Below are 15,926 nucleotides of genomic sequence, written 5' to 3' on the forward strand. Positions count from 1 at the left end.
ATGGAACAACAAACTGGTTCCAAATTGGGAAAAGAGTACATCAAGGCTGTATATTGTTACCCTGCTTATTTAACTTATATGCAGAGTACAGCATGCAAAATGCTGGGCTGGATGAAGCACAATCTGGAATCAAGATTGCAGGGAGAAATATCAATAACCTCAGATATGTAGATGAAACCACCCTTATGGTAGAAAACAAAGAGGAACTAAAGAGCTTCTCAATGAAAGTGAAAGAGGAGAGCGAAAAAACTGGCTTTTAAAACTCAACATTAACAAAACAAAGATTATGGCATCCGGTCCCATACTTTATGGCAAATAGATGGGGAAACAATGGAAACAGTGACAGACTTTATTTTCTTGGGCTCCAAAATCACTGCAGATGGTGACTCCAGCCATGAAATTAAAAGACACTTGCTTCTTGGAAGAAAACCTATGATAAACCTAGACAGCATATTCAAAAGCAGAGACATCACTGCCAACAAAGGTCCCTTATAGTCAAAGCTATGGTTTTTCTAGTAGTTATGTATGGTTGTGAGAGTTGGACCATAAATAAGGCTAAGCATCAAAGAACTGATGCTTTGAACTCTGGTGTTGGAGAAGACTCTTGAGAGTCCCTTGGATAGCAAGGAGATCAAACTGCTGCTGCTGCTAAGTTGTTTCAGTTGTGTCCGACTCCGTGTGACCCCATGGACTACAGCCCACCAGGCTTCTCCGTCCATGGGATTCTCCAGGCAAGAACACTGGAGTGGGTTGCCATTCCCTTCTCCAATGCATGAAAGTGGAAAGTTTAAGTGAAGTCAGTCAATCATGTCTGACTCTTAGCGACCCCATGGACTGCAGCCTACCAGGCTCCTCCATCCATGGGATTTTCCTGGCAACAGTACTGGAGTGGGTTGCCATTGCCTTCTCCGGAGATCAAACTAGTCAATTGTAAAGGAAATCAAACCTGAATATTTATTGGAAGAACTGACACTGCAGCTGATGTCCAATACTTTGGCCATCTGATGCGAAGAGCCAACTCACTGGAAAAGACGCTGAGCTGGGAAAGATTGAAGGCAGGAGGAGAAGGGGATGACAGAGGATGAGATGGTTGGATGGCATCACCAACTCAATGGACATGAGTTTGAGCAAACTGGGGGATGGTGAAGGTCAGAGAAGTCTAGCATGCTGCAGTCCATGGGGTCACAAAGAGTCAGACAGGGCTGAGGGACAACAACAATACAAATATATTTTGTCTTATTCATTAGGGTACCTCCAAGCACCAATATGGTATGAAACAGACCTTGGTACATGCCCATCATATGAACCAGCAGTGTCACATATGCTGAAAGAGGATATATGGTTACCTGTATTCCACTCCTCCCATCCCAAGCCCTTACAGCATCCACTAATGAACTGCGCTAATTTCCTTATTAGTGAAAGGCAGAGTTTCTAAGTTGAATCTTTTGGGTCCTTTGGACACTTTAGCATTTTTTTTTCTGCAGAAAAGTTAAAATTAGCACATAGATCATTACTCCAAATTATTCTCTGAGAGAGTTCAGATCTATCTTACCTAAAGAAGTAATTGACTATTTCAGCAAAATTGCCAGACCCATAAAAATGCATCTACCGAAACAGTACAAAGTTATGTGGAAATTCTGCTGTGACGGTCCACATGGTATTTTATTTGTATATTGCGTTTTATTCAAATTTATTTTTCATAATTTCTCCTTTACTTCCAAATAAGTGAAAGGAACACTAGAATACATACATACACACATACACTCACACTTTTCACTAATCAATATTATTAGCCAACTCCACACACCAGAGCACAATGTAGCATTTTTAAAAAGGAAATTGAGACTCCTCCAGATATTTAAAGGTTCTTCTTTTATGCAGCTAATGGTTCAGAGTAAGTGTGTTGACTTTATAAACTAGAAAATAATCTTTCTACAACATGGCTAAAACATTCACAATGAAAAATGAGCAAAAAAAATCATAATTTTAGAGTTAATTTAACATTAAGAACGTTTAAATCTTGATTTAAAGTGGCAACTATTTTAAACCATAAGAAATGCATATAAGAGAAAAGACGATCAAAGTCAAAGTAATAGTCTCAACTACAGAAAAGTGTAGAAGTTTTGTTTGTTAAATGAAAATAACCGGTCACATAGGATAGTCACAGATGCCTAGCTATTGGGAAATGAGGAAATGCCAATTAAAGAGAGCGCTGGGTCCCAGCAAGTGCTGACTGGCCAGTAAGCATCATAACCTTGCATCTGAAGTTAAGTGGCTTAAATGTCTATTAGGCATGCCTGTGGAGTGAGTGTTCTCATGCCATACCATTGTAATATGGCAATAAATGATCCCCCACCCAGAATGCTGCTTCAGTACCAATCTAGTTCAAAAATAAATACCTAGGCACTTCATCTTCTAAATCGGCTCTGGCCAAAGCAGGGAAAGAACAAAGAGACACATTTTTCAAATCTGTGTTATGTGTTGTTTGGATTTAATAGAATGTTTCCTTTAAAAGCTTAGGATACACAAATCATTCCAGGATTTAGAAAGGACTGCATGGTAAAGACAGTAAGTGTTGGTCCCAAGAATAGAGGGCAGGGACTGACCCTCCACTCTGGGTGGGATTTCTGGCAGGTGGCTGAGGCCATGAGGATATAATACAAAGTGTCGCCTTTCCAGGAAATCTTGATTAGCACCCCATCCTTTTACTTGGCTCCTTCTTATTACTCCCCAATGTATTTGAGTTATCTGTACTTATCTTTCCTCATAAGCTTATTAATGAGAGTGACCCTCAAGAAGTCACCTATGGAACTGAACCTTAATGGGGCCAACAGAATAACCCACCATGTACACAGTAGGCACTCGCTAAAATGTGGAATAAATAAACTGAATTTAACAAACTGCTATTAGATCAATTATCAAATATTTGTTAATTATTTAATAGGTACAGTATAGACGGTAACTATTTTAACTTTTCTTAACTAATAATTAAAATTTTCAGATACATAGGGAAAATTTAAAGAGAATTACTCAGTATGGAATTAACGTGAAATCAAGAGAGAAATAATTGTTATCAATGAAGAAAAATCATTCCCGGGAATTAAATAATCTATATCACACATTAAAAACAGTGAAAAGAAGTATAAAGCACTAGATAAACATTTAGTGAGTTGCCCACATTAACCACGAACCCACAAATTTCACATTATTACTTACCTTAACTATGAACCTATGATTTTTTTTTTCAAATCAGCTTTAAAAAAATAAAAAGAAAGGGAAGCAAACACATTTCCGACTTCCCTGTTCAGCATGTCTGAATCCATAAAACTATCACAAAAAATCAATTTACCCATAAAAATTCTCAAGCATTGGATCTCTGTAAGTACTTTACACCAAGTATATTATGCACAGGTACATCAACAGGTACATTGACAATTCTACTCATACTGCATCAAGTCTGGGGATTACACTTCCAAAACAAAGAATTTAATTGGAGGCAGAAAGAAATGCTAAATTTGGTTTGAACCAATAGATGGCTTAATAACATATTTACTGACAGTACATCCTTGATGTAAGTGATACACATCTAACAGATATTAAGCCTGTTCAGCTGCTACTAGACACAGCTCATTTCTAATAAACATTACTGGCTGCTATAAATGGACCGAGTTAGTATTTATATTTATCCAGACTTTACTTTTGAAGAGTATAATTTGGTATTTATTCTACAATAACAAATAAATATATTTTACTTAGTTTCACACCAGTTATCTGCCTTCATACTTTTTAATTATACAGACTGGGGAAAGTGTAGCTGGATGGGTGAGAGAGATTTGTTTCTTAGATTAAGAAAGAACAGTGAGATGAGTGGTTTTTAAGCGGGGGCAATTTGTGCTTCCAGATGATATTTGGTAATATCTGAAGACATTTTTTTGAATATCACAATTGGAAAGAGGAGGCTGTTTCTGGTATCTGGTGGGTAGAGGCCAAGAATGCTGCTGAATCTCCTACAATGTAAAGGATACCCCAACAACAAAGACAAATCCCAAGTGAAATGTTGGCAGGGTTGAAGTTGAAAAAGTTGAGTTAGACCTTGGTCCCTTGGTTTAAAGATCTGGGAGCATAAGTCAAACATCTACAGTGCAATGCTGTTTTTTTTTTATAAGCTGCTACTGCTGCTGCCGAGTAGCTTCAGTCATGTCTGACTCTGTGCGACCCCACAGACGGCAGCCCACCAGGCTCCCCCGTCCCTGGGATTCTCCAGGCAAGAACACTGGAGTGGATTGCCATTTCCTTCTCCAGTGCATGAAAGGGAAAAGTGAAAGGGAAGTTGCTCAGTGGTGTCCGACTCTTAGCAACCCCGTGGACTGCAGCCCACCAGGCTCCTCCACCCATGGGATTTTCCAGGCAAGAGTACTGGAGTGGGGTGCCATTGCCTTTCATAAGCATATACTCCTAAATTTATAAGCATTTAATTGCCACCGGCAAAGCCCTTGAATTATAAGTCACATTTGTGACAGAGACACTACAATGAAGAGTAGTGACACTCTGGTTATAAGGTAATAGTTAAGGAATCATGCTGCTTTGTATTTTAGAGTCTTAATTATACAACAGTGTAATCTTGTACATTGCTGATAGTACAAGAGAAAGCTATAACTTAGTTCCTTCCTAAATTAATGCTGGAGAAATCGTTTGACCTTAGTGTTTGTTTGTTTGTTTTTTAAATGGGTCAGTAATACTTAGGACAGGTAAGGGAGAATCAACTCAGTCAGGGCAAATTTGACTTTTTAAGGAAATAATTAGCCTTTATTCATAGAAGAACTATTTTTTAAAAATTAACTTCTACTATTTTTTTCACATCTGTAATGTTTTTTCTCTTTTACAAGATGTGGGATGATTCCAGATACGGATGGGAAGTCTTTAGGAATGTGTTAGTCCTTTATTTTGATGCCTTCTGCTTTATAACTTTAGCCCTACAAATGAAACCCTTAATGAAGCAACGAAATTATCTCATTTTCCACTAGAAAGAAAGACACTTGGTCTGGAAATTCATCTGGTTCATTCTCAGCATTACAGCGTGCCATTAGCAAATGCTCTAAGCAGAGGCAATACAGTATCAGAAATATCCCAAATTCTCCTGTGTCAAAAGTCATTGCTCTGGGACTTTCCTGGTGGTCCAGTGGCTAAGATTCTGTGCTACCAATAGAAGGGGCCTGAGCTTGATCCCTGGTCAGGGAATTATTAAAAATCCCACCTGCAGCAACTAAGAGTTTGCATGGTGCAACTAAAAATTCCACATGCCCCAGCTAAAGATCCCAAATGCCACAAATAAGACCTGGCACAGCCAATAAATCAAAATAAATATGCAAATAAAAAGTCATTAGTCTGATTTTATCCTATTAGTATAATGAAATCTAGCAACACATATACAAACACATTTTTAAAAATACTAAATTAGTTAAAAGCCAAATTTAAAGAATTTTGAGTTATTAAACATTTTGGATCATCTCTGCTTTATTACCATATTCTAAGATTAAACTCTCAGTGGGTAAAGAATACACCAGCAGTGCAAGAGACACGAGTTTGATCCTTGGGTCAGGCAGATCCCCTAGAGGAGGAAATGGCAACCCACTCAAGTATTCCTGCCTGAAAAATCCCATGGACAGAATAGCCTGGCAGGCTAGAGTCCACAGGGTCACAAGGGGTCGGACATGACTGAGCAACTGACCACACACACACACAAGATTAAACTCCGAAAGAAATAAGAGAATTGTGGTGATTCATTGCTGACCTTCAGTCACTCCTGCTTCCCTTGCCTGTGACAAGAAGCTTCAGTTTTCTAGCTGCCTTACACCCATCTCTACTTCTTTCCAGTCTTGACTTCTGGCTTGACCACTGCCTGCACATTCTATTTTTCCTGTGCATATCTGCTCTATTAAACTTGATATTCTTTAGGTAGAAACTGATCTAGATTTATGACAGTTTATTTTCCTTGATTCATCCTGAATTTTTAGTCCAATTAACAATGACACCATTGAACCATTGAATGACACCAACAAACAATGACAACATTTACATGATAGGATCATCTCCTCCCCCATAGGTTCTCTGTACACATTCATGCACAAGTCCCTGCACGCACATATGTATGTGCACACACAGTAGTGATGGATGCTCAAAAGGATGAGAATACAGAGGCAGTAAACCACAGGAATCCGATTCAGGTGAACCTATTGCTGGTCACAGTGATTCAGCAATCTGCCTACTAGCGATGGAATATGCACTGTTTAGTTCCTGAAGATAACTGATTTAAGTTCTGACCTTCAGTCTATTTCCTATTGCCAAACAGGTGAGTCATTTAGACTTTCTGTATCTTAGTTTTTTCATAAGTAAAATGAAGTTCATGATACTTTCCCTGACCTCTCGGAAGCAGTCTTACAGTAGCTCTATGAATAAAATGATGTGATGTACCTGGAAATATTTCATAAGATGTAAAACAATATCTATGCTTATACTTTACCATGGTAACATATGGTAGATAAAAAGGAAATGGTCATATATAGGGATGACTATGGGACGGGGGAGTCTGGTGGGCTGCCATCTATGGGGTCGCACAGAGTTGGACACGACTGAAGCGACTTAGCAGCAGCAGCAGCAGCATAAGGAAAATAATGATTTATACAAATCATTCAACAACTTTCTCTCTTTATAGAATGGTATCTACTAAATACATAAAATCAATAATGCCTTTCTTTACAGTCTCAATTTACATTAGTTATTTGCATGTGCTAAGTGTTCTTGCCTGGAGAATCCCAGGGACGGGGGAGCCTGGTGGGCTGCTGTCTATGGGGTTGCACAGAGTTGGACACGACTGAAGCAACTCAGCAGCAGCAGCAGCATACTAACAAAGCATCCTTTCTGCAACTGAGTTATTATCTATTAGGATGATTATCATCCATGAGAACAAAAGAAAAAAAAAATATCCACAGTGGCAAACAGTAAAGCCAGGCCAGTCTGCCATCCCCAGAGCAGTAAAAAGTCCTCCCTAGACATGCTTTCTGTCTCTTACTATCACTAGGGAGCATCTGGTCCAGCCATGAGTACATTCTCACGTATGCATATATATGTGTGTATTGCTCTATTTTCAGGTTCATATTCTTAAAGGAGCATAAATACATATTACATGAAGGTGGTACAGGTGAGGAGAAGGGCAAGCAGAGAAGGAGCAGAACCACCAAATTAAGAGTTGAGTACAGCTCCACAGTCAGTTCTAGAACAACCTGTGTTCCTCTGGTTGTCACATCAACAGTGTCTCTCTACATTTACATAAAAAATGAAAAAGAGGAAGACAAAAATTTTGAAAAGAAAATCTGAGATTGAGACCAGGAGAAAACTGATTTCTATCCCAGTCACAAGTGGAGTTTGGATCAGTCCCAGGAATATTTATATATGGTTAGAAATAGCTCCTCTTGGTTCATTTGAAGAATCCTGGTCCCTTTAGAAAATAAATCACCACCTTAATCATACAATAATTCAAGATTCCCCATTTTCTTGTCACTGGTAGGGTGGAAAAGCCACGGGTTCTGTAGTATAGTAGCTTTAGGCAAGTTACTTAGTGACACAGAAAACAGGTTTAGGCTGAGAAGCCAGTTTCCTGCTCTGCATTTTCGTTCCATCATGTTCTCCACTCTGTGATCTTGGGACATTTGCTTACCTCTCTGTGCCTGGTTTTTCTCATCTGTAAAATGAAAACTACAGTAGTATCTACTTCAATGAGTAGTTGTAATGCTTAAGTAAGGTTAGTTTGAAACATATAGAGCAGTGCCTGGCCCTAAATGGGTCCACTCTTACTGAAAAGCTTTAGTGTTTTTCTTTAGCGAAACAGAAACAATTACTGTATCTCCATATTGTGATCATTAAATGGGATAAATATTAAGAGTACCTAGCGAGCTACCTCTTGCCTGGAAAATCCCATGGATGGAGGAGCCTGGTGGGCTGCAGTCCATGGGGTCGCAAAGAGTCGGACACGACTGAGCGACTTCACTGTCACTTTTCACTTTCATGCATTAGAGAAGGAAATGGCAACCCATTCCAGTGTTCTTGCCTGGAGAATCCCAGGGACGGGGGAGCCTGCTGGGCTGCCGTCTATGGGGTTGCACAGAGTCGGACACGATTGAAGTGACTTAGCAGCAGCAGCAGCGAGCTACAGTGGAAACAGTGTCAAACTTTATTTTTTGGGGCTCCAAAATCATTGCAGATGGTGACTGCAGCCATGATATTAAAAGATGCTTACTCCTTGGAAGAAAAGTTATGACCAACCTAGATAGCATATTCAAAAGCAGAGACATTACTTTGCCAACAAAGGTCCATCTAGTCAAGGCTATGGTTTTTCCAGTGGTCATGTATGGATGTAAGAGTTGGACTGTGAAGAAAGCTGAGCGCCAAAGAATTGATGCTTTTAAACTGTGGTGTTGGAGAAGACTCTTGAGAGTCCTTTGGACTGCAAGGAGATCCAACCAGTCCATTCTGAAGGAGATCAGCCCTGGGATTTCTTTGGAAGGAATGATGCTAAAGCTGAAACTCCAGTACTTTGGCCACCCCAATGAAGAATTGACTCATTGGAAAAGACTCTGATGCTGGGAGGGATTGGGGGCAGGAGGAGAAGGGGATGACAGAGGATGAGATGGCTGGATGGCATCACTGACTCGATGGACGTGAGTCTGAGTGAACTTCGGGAGTTGGTGATGGACAGGGAGGCCTGGCGTGCTGCGATTCATGGGGTCACAAAGAGTCAGACATGACTGAGCGACTGAACTGAACTGAGCGAGCTTTGGAAGAGCCTAAAAAATCTTTGTGCCCATCACTTTTCATAATTTGAATCTAGGAAATTTTCCTGTAGAAATCTCATTTTGGAGCTAAATTCAGATAGCTCCAGGTATTGTTGTTTAATTCAATTTCTTGTTTAGTAATAGTCATATCTTGGGAAACCTCCTTTCAGGGGCCTAGGTTCTCCTATGTCTGGTCCCTATGAATGATAGTCAGTCCTCAAAAGTCTGCATGTATGAAATTGAAAGCAGGATAATGCAGCATGGTTACAGTGCAGCCATGTAAATTGAGGCTCTAATGCCATTTCTGGAACTTTCTTAGAGGATTTGTGGCATACATGTGCCTAGGGAGCTCCGGCCTTGAATGCCTCACCACTTGTGATCAGATAGAATGATCTCTCTTTAGGTCAGCCTGGACAGAGGACAACAAAAGGTCCATGTTGTACTTTCTGATCTGCTGCGATCTGCTGGTCAGACATCCGAGTTCCTCCTAGGTGAGGCTATGACATGTGGACCCTCAGTTGCAAGAACAAGGCTGGTTTCTTCTTCTCAGTGCCTGAGTGGCAATTACACTCTCACAGAAGTAGCAAGAAGCTAAACCCCTTTGTTCCCCTTTGAACTGTGGATTCTCTTCTTTCCTTCTGACTAGGCTGAGTGAGGATGAGAAGCAATTTTAAAGTTGCTTTTGTTTTGATTCTTGCTATGAGTCCCTGTTTCTGTGAAAAATCTCTCTCATTTAGAAGGAGAAAAAAAAAAACAAAAACTGCCTTTAAGTTGTACCTTTGAAAGAATAAAATTAGTCTTGGAATCCTGGCTCCAATTTCTAGTTAAAATTTTCAGTCACTATGCAATTAAAAACAACTCCACAGCTATTTAAAGAAAATGTTGTTGCCTTCTGAGTCATTACAAAGTAAATATAAAAAATATGCTAAGTTCTCGAAGGGAAAAAAAATGGGCTTTGTACCACAAAGGGTTTACTCTTTATCTCCTTCCAGCAGTAAGGAAAAATAAAAGTGCTAACAATAAATTATAATGCACTTAGGCTGAGCATCCTGGTGTATGAGGCATGGATGAGGCTACAAAGTCAGGAGACTATTTTCCATAAGTCTGACTTGAAAACCCAGGCCCTTCCTCCTTTATAGTCTTATCATACCCAGCATTATGTAAATATTATCATTGGAGCAGAATCAAGTTAGAATATGACTCATCATTACATGCATTTAGATATAATTTGGATCAAATTTATGCCCTCTAAGATATGACAATTAATAGATATAGCATGTTTGATATAACAGTTAACATATAGTAAGTATGTAAATAAATAGATAATGAAACTGTCTGCCAGCACTACCATTAGACAAGGGCTTTGTTACCTACATTGCTTTTACAGGTAGAGTAGACATAAGAGAAATAAAAGCAGATAAATATAAAGAACAATAGAAGTCTTGATTTTTTAAATGTACTTTGTGGATTCAAATGTGAAATAGGGGACTCTAGCAGCTGCAACTGGTAGGAACACATGCGATCAAACAGATCCATCTCAGGTGAAGGAAATGCAGTGGTCCCCTCGCCCAGCTGACAAGAAGCTGATAGATCACTGAGGAATGCTTATAAATCACCAGAACACTTCTCACATGGAGAATTATAATCATAGGGATTTTTCTGACTTCCATGGTTGCTTTTTCCACCACCCACTTTCTCCCTCACCTCATCTCTGTGTTTCTTGTCTCCATTTTTTTTTTTTCTCCAGCACTTTCTTCCAAAGGACAGTAGTATTTGGAGGACTTCATCCTTGTATGACAAACTAAGTATTTTTGTGGTTTTTCTTCCTTCTCTAGCCTTCACTTTCCCCCCTCATTTAAATGCTTCCTTGAAGACCTGTTTCTCCTTGAACAGATCAACAATCAGGACATGAATGGCACTTGAAATTAGGGTGATAAAAAAAAGAGCCTCAGAAGTTACTGAAAGAATGAGTATGAAGGTAAGAGCCGATGAGTTTGAGAAGAAAGCCCACCTGCAAGAGCTCTTGTAAGGTTCTCAGAAGACTCAAACGGGAGACTGGTACCTGCAGCCTCAATCCCCAGCCTAATAAAGCACTGACCCTGGGAGGCCAATAAAGCTGAGGAGAAGTAACTGGTGTCTGGACTTGGGAGGAAGAAAAAGTCAAAGACCATTACTCCTGGGCTACTAAATTTACAGAAAAGCTTAACTCTGAAATTCCACAGCCAACCTGAGTTAAAAGGAGAGCCACAGATGCTACAAGGCGAAGCTCATGTTCTGAGTTCTAGAAAGACCCTTATGATTCAAAAGCAGCATCCTTTAGCCTTAGAGCATCTGTATTCCATTTCCGCCCTCTCCCCCGCCCCAATCCCTGCGGCACTTTGACTGTATTATAGAAAGGCATCTTCTCTTACAGGGACTCGGAAAATATGGCTGTTAAATGAAAGGACAGGCAGAGAAAGGGAAAGAGCTTAATCTAATACAGTATTGTGTTTAAATACTTCCTTTATTTCTTCTGGGTTATTTATCACTATTTTGACATGGCACCAGGAAATCTGTTGAAATTGGTATATGTGCTCAGGAACCTAACCTGAATAGCAGCCAGAAGTATATTGACTAATTTGTTATTAATTATAATGTTGATATTAATAGTCAATATTACTTTGATTAATAGCCACTCTCCTTCACGAACATGTCACCTTCATCTGGCTTTCTCAAGACCACTTTCAGAGTGATGTTGTTAATCCACTAATTGCCAAATCCAGCGGATTTATTTTAAGTATCTGTCCTATTTAATCGCATCATAGCTGTCAACACTATTCACTGCCTGTTTTTCATTTTCTTGACTCTTTTCCTGAATCTGCTATTTCTCACTTTGCACAATCAGCACCTCTTTCTCCACTTACTTTTCATATATTGTTATCCAGGATTGTATTTTTCTTGTTTCTTGGCTTCATGGAGTAGTTTTCATACACTTATCAGTTTTTTGGCTTTAATTACACTTCATCAGATTGAAATTTAAAACAGCATACTCAGCTATTCCACATAGATTAACTGAAGGCACCTCAAATTCAGCATATTTTGAATTGAAATTCATTATCTCCTATCATTCTTTGTCCTTCCAAATTCCCAATGTTAGTTCCACAGAATCATAATCCATCTATGATGATGTAGTTAGTAGCCACAGAGCTATCCTTGTTTCCTTCTTCTCCTGCAGGTCATTTTTGTAATCAAATGTTCTTTTCACATTTTTCTGCCCCTGAGATCAGCCTCTACTCTCCATCCTCACTCCCACCACTATTGCCTGGGACCTCTTTATCTGTGACCAACATCACTTCCTACTGGTGTTCTAGCCTCCAGTATTGTTCCTCTTACCCACCCCTACCCTACACCATCCATCACTCATACAGAACAGAACATTCATAAAGTTGGTCATGTTTAAATGCACTTCATCTTTTTATTTTAAACATTCACATAGATTAGTGTAAGTCACTTCAGCCTATCTTTGTAGCCTCGTTTCTAGACATTACATTCCCTGTGAGCTGCTACAAATCTTATTCTTTATTCAGACGCCAATCTAATTCCTCCTAGTTCTTGTCTACCTTTCATCTAAAGTACGTTTTGCAGCCTTATTCAATTGGCAAGTTCATACTGACTGTACAGAATCCATCTCAGACGTGCCCTCCCCGTGAAGCGTTCACCAGTCTCCCTAGCTGCCTGCCTGCTGTGCTAGTATTAGAATTCTTTGTTGTTCTGCTTCTTGTGACAAGTTTAAGAGTGAAACAAGACCAGGTCCTCTCAATCTTTACATTTCTATTGCCATACAAAGTGCCTGCCACATAAAAACTCTCAATAGTCATTCGATGGATGAATAAATACACCAAGAATCTCTCTCCTCTCATCTCACATTCTTAGAGGTATCTTCTTCCTGTTATATCCCTGAACATGGAAGAATCTTACGGTTCCCAGTGGTTTTAAAAGAGGAAAATGGAGGCAGGATGAGGCCCTTTTGTCTTTTCTAAATAAACCATCTTATTTCCTTTCATTTGCTGCTACCACTACTATTTTCTCTGCCTCTCTTTGCCTGAAAAAGATGATAATATCTTTTCAATGATATGACTGTGCTACACTACAATAAACATATAAATACAAAATTCTTAAAAAAAAGTAAAATATAATGGAAACTTTGCAACTCAATTTCTGAAAATAAGCTGCATACTGAAGACATAAGGTGGTTTCAAATATAAGTGTCTCTCCTTTTGTCCTGTGAATCTGAATCTTGATATTACCTTGCTGGTGTCTCCTGTCCTAATGTTAATATTTAAGCATGCAAATGAACATATTTAATCCACACTCAGATGTTGCACTGAGAACTACCTACCTTTGGTAATATAACCTAATCTCTATGAGTTTATAGAGAGCCATAGCCAATTTTCTCTTTGTTTATCTCTAGTGAAGTAGGTTTGGAGAGGGCAATGGCAACCCACTCCAGTACTCTTGCCTGGCAAATCCCATGGACAGAGGAGCCTAGTAGGCTGCAGTCCATGGGGTTGCTAGGAGTCTGACACGACTGAGTGACTCCACTTTCACTTTTCACTTTCATGCATTGGAGAAGGAAATGGCAACCCACTCCAGTGTTCTTGCCTGGAGGATCCCAGGGACGGAGGAGCCTGGTGGGCTGCCATCTATGGGGTCGCACAGAGTCGGACACGACTGAAGTGACTTTGCAGCAGCAGCAGTGAAATAGGTTAATTTGACTTCTCAGAACATGAACATTTTTTGTATCCCCACTATACTTTACTTTGAAATTAGCAATTTTTTGTTTGTTTCCTTCAAGATAATAATAGGGCCAAGAAGACAACCAGGAAGGGTGATAAAGAGATACATAGACTGGAATTTCTTCACTGATCCTGCCTGGGAGGCCACTGAATTTAGACGTTCTACAGTTTTCTAGTCAATAAGGAGCACCGTAGCTATTCATCTAAAACTATGTTCATTCTTTAATATTGGTAAATTTTGTCCTGCATTTCTTTTCTCTGATTATTCGAAGATATATTTTCATTCTGGATGTCAATGTCTCATGTCCAAATCAGCAGTCAAGCAAAACTTCTCCAAAAACAAAATGGGAGGGGGTAAGCAGTAATAAAAATTTTTAAATGATTTAGAACTGAACTTATCTCAGTCAAATGGATAACAATATATCACTGCTTCTTATATCTTGCTCTTTGTTGTCTTCCAAGGAGAAATCTCCCAAAGTTCCTCAAACACTATTTTCTAAAAGAACTCTATTGAACAAAGGAACTCTATAGCTCATGAAGATATGCTCCTTCTATTCAAACTTCAGGAATAGCAGTGTGGATGGCTTTCCTCAGAAGTGAAATAGTCTCTACTGTCTTAAGCATTATATTTATCCCATCTTGAGACGAGACTATAGTAATCTCATAGGCATGGTACAAATCATTTATTTTTCTTCACATTTTCTGTGTCACTTCCTTTTTTTCCATCATTTTGCCATACTCTTTGCATTAAGAACATGAATCAATCTAAGAAAACAGCTTATTTATATGTCCTTCCCTTTTGTTCTACTGTAATGTGAATCCCTTAATCTTTATGAACATTCTTCTACCTGGATAAAACCTAATGCCATGTCACACGATGCTTCACATTAAAATTATATCTCTGCCAGACTATAAAATTAAGGAAGTCAGAATCCCTAATTTCTCTGTTCTAAGTATATTAGTGCAGAAATGATTTGAGTGCATAAAAAGCTCGCAGGTATTTAATAAAAAGCTATCTAAAAATAAAGGTAATTTCAAATACATAATTTCCTATGGATCACTCTACCTCTGTTTAAAACACCTGTATCACAGATACTGTGATTGAGAGTAATAACACAGGAACTTTAGAAAATCCACCATTAGAGGCCAGAATCTGAGCATATGAGGGCAAAGAATGCATTGTTCATTAAGCAGATACTCCCTCTAAGTAAGTTTAAGCTGATTTCTTCCTCAGTCCCTGAGTTCTACACAAGGCTTCTTGGTCCCCACAGAACTCAGTGTGAGCACTGGTTGATGAGTCCAATCTCATAATTTCAAACCCTTTGGCAGTTTTCACTTACAGATTTCTTCTAATCATGATGCAACAAAATGGCAAGAGGAAAATAAAGCAAGATCAAAAGATACATATTCAATGTAAAATAGCTCAGCCTGTTAGCCTGAAGCAACAAATAAGTGGAGAACATTCTCCATTGTGTAGTAAAGTGTTGTTCTTGGAGGCTAATGTTTGATGCAAATCTGCCTGAGGCAACATTAAAACAAAAAACAAAACTCAACAAGCCAACAGGAGCAAATCAGACTTGCATGTTTTGTTCTTCCATAGAGCTCATCTAATCTTACATCCATCATGTAGGAAATTTCATATTATTTTACAAAGAAGATTAGAAGAGATTAACAATCTTACATAAATTATTAACCTCTTCTATTATATTAGTCTGCCCTAAATCTTTCACTTTTAAATAGCAAAGAGTGTCCCATACCGGGATTGCACAGGACAAAGATACTGTAGAAAATAAGTTTGTTACAGTCCTTTGCAGACCATGCAAAAGTCTAGTACTGAAATCACTTCTAAAATGGGAAAACACAATTAATTCTGTTGTGTTACTCTACAGTTCCAAGCTTCTTCATCCTACCTCTCCAGAAGGGAGGGTGTGAGATGAGGCCACAATCTCCCCAAAAGACCTCACAGCTAGCTATCCCATTCCTTCTCAGCAAGAGATGAATAGCTATAAAGAATATACTATAGGCCAGAATGACGCTTGACATAACAAACACTCTTGTACTTGCCATCCTCATAAAACATTACGGCCATAGTGGGAGCTTAGCTATAGAAGAGCTGTTACCTGGGTGGCTCAGGTACTTTCAGAGTAGATTCCACATTAGAAAAAGGTCAGGAAAAGTGCTTGAACATCAGGAGGCATAGATCTAGAAGAGCCATTTCTTTTCTAGAGGACTTTTGAAAGGTGGACTAGGAGCAGGATAGTTAGCACTTAGACAGCATTTAAAAGGCTCTTTGCTAACAAAGAGATATTCCTCAGTTTAACTG

General features: G+C 39.0%; 1 protein-coding gene across 2 annotated transcripts in view; it reads right to left on the reverse strand.

The window, feature by feature from the left end:
- Positions 1-15,926, reverse strand: part of LSAMP (limbic system associated membrane protein) — a 707,286-nt gene that overhangs the window by 324,616 nt on the left and 366,744 nt on the right. The window lies entirely within an intron of this gene.

The sequence above is a fragment of the Bos javanicus genome, chromosome 1, assembly GCF_032452875.1.
Source record: "Bos javanicus breed banteng chromosome 1, ARS-OSU_banteng_1.0, whole genome shotgun sequence".
Taxonomy (NCBI): domain Eukaryota; kingdom Metazoa; phylum Chordata; class Mammalia; order Artiodactyla; family Bovidae; genus Bos; species Bos javanicus.